An 831-nucleotide genomic window follows, 5' to 3' on the forward strand; every position below is an offset into this window, starting at 1 on the left:
TGGTTTTTCCTTGCTTCTTATCAAAAGGGGATATAGTATTTTCCTTATAACAAATATTTAAGTAAAGAAATATCTCATACAGAATGATAAAAATATTTTTGATTCACATTTATGAGGGAGGTATTTAAGCATGTGACAGTGTGAGAACAAAGCCTTGAAAATACTGCATGCTAGACTTCCTTTTTTTTCCTCTTCCTCTCTTCTCCCCAAGACTCCTATCTATCAATAATTTTTATGAAGTACATATTAATGTACCAGGAAATATGCTAAGTGCTATTACTTATCTAATTTCCTGATTGTTTTTATTAAGTTCATACCACCAAAATTATTATTTATTAAGGATTTAAGACTATTCCTCCTATTGTGATTCCTCCTATTCTGATAGAATAGTAGAATTTAAAGGGATTCCTTTGTTTTATCACATCAGTTTATCGATCTGGGTATAGGAGTTTAGATAGGCTTAAGTGTGTTCTACTCTGAGACACACTGAGAGCCAAGGAGTAAAACCCAGATCCTAAAAACTGCAGCACTGGGTCCTAGGTGAGAAGTGGGGCCAGGATGAGTGACTTGGCCATACATGAGACGAGCAACCAGGTGGACATAAGGTATTTGATTACTAAAGAAAAAGTCTTAACTTTTTGCACTCGAATGTTGAGTGTGACTCGACACGGTTACCATCAGTAGCAGCTCTTTTTATACTCTTTGAATGTATCAATAATTTGAAATATTAAAAAATCCAAATAAATAAGTTTGTATGTAAAGAAACTCCAGTTTTTTATTCTACTGCCGCGCTTTGTAAAATCTGGGGTATTTAAAAATTAAATCCCGAGT

The sequence above is a fragment of the Eptesicus fuscus genome, chromosome 3 (genome assembly GCF_027574615.1).
Source record: "Eptesicus fuscus isolate TK198812 chromosome 3, DD_ASM_mEF_20220401, whole genome shotgun sequence".
Lineage (NCBI taxonomy): Eukaryota > Metazoa > Chordata > Mammalia > Chiroptera > Vespertilionidae > Eptesicus > Eptesicus fuscus.